This window comes from Emydura macquarii, unplaced genomic scaffold, assembly GCF_026122565.2.
Source record: "Emydura macquarii macquarii isolate MOO-44397 ecotype Brisbane River unplaced genomic scaffold, CSIRO-AGI_Emac_v2 contig_2432, whole genome shotgun sequence".
In the NCBI taxonomy this organism is placed as follows: domain Eukaryota; kingdom Metazoa; phylum Chordata; order Testudines; family Chelidae; genus Emydura; species Emydura macquarii.
Genome location: NW_027132569.1, coordinates 2741035 through 2741815, shown reverse-complemented (window position 1 = coordinate 2741815; position 781 = coordinate 2741035).

Here is a 781-nt window from a genome sequence, read left to right as displayed (position 1 = left end):
TATCACAAACCCTATCTACATGAGTGAAATGTGCACTGGTATAACTACATCAGTGTAGTCACAAAGAGGCAAACCACTAATGCAGAAGTGCTGCTCTGCTGGTAAGCAAGGTTTCAGCCAGTGCAATAGGAACTCTGTTAAACTAAGTCTCATTTGTTACATTGGTCACATGAGAACAGCCTGCCCATTGTATGTTAGAGAAATTTGCATTGGCCATATAATTAGGTGGACATAATTTTGCTGATGCAAATAGCTCTAGGGCACACAGGGCCCCAGTCTGCTCCCCTGACCCACTCTCTGTTGTATTTCATGCTTTTATTATTGTTATTGGTACAGTGATAGCACCTAGCAACCCCACCTAGCAGAGCATTAGCCAAAGACCAAACACTTCTTGCAGAGGGCATGGAGCGCTGGGGGCTGCGGTGAGCTGGGCAGACAGGATTTCAGAAAGCTCCCTGGAAGGTGCCTTGCTGCCAGCTCTTGGTCCTCAGGGGTCTTGGACACAGCCTACGCAACCAACCCCCCACTGAGGCCCTGCTGCCACCTAGCAGCAGGGGGCGCCCTTTCCCCAGGCCTTAGGGCAGACCAACTGTTGGTTTCCCTGGCCCAGCAGCAGCAGCAGCAGAGCCGCTGCCCAGCGAGGGGCTCAGCCAAGGGGGCGGGCCCATGCGCGGGAGGGGGGCGGGGCGGAGCTGGGGGATGGCGGCGCTCGCGCTGCGAGGGCGGGGGAGAGGGAAGGGGAGTGCGCATGCTCGGCTCGCCGCGCCGCCGGCCTCCCCAG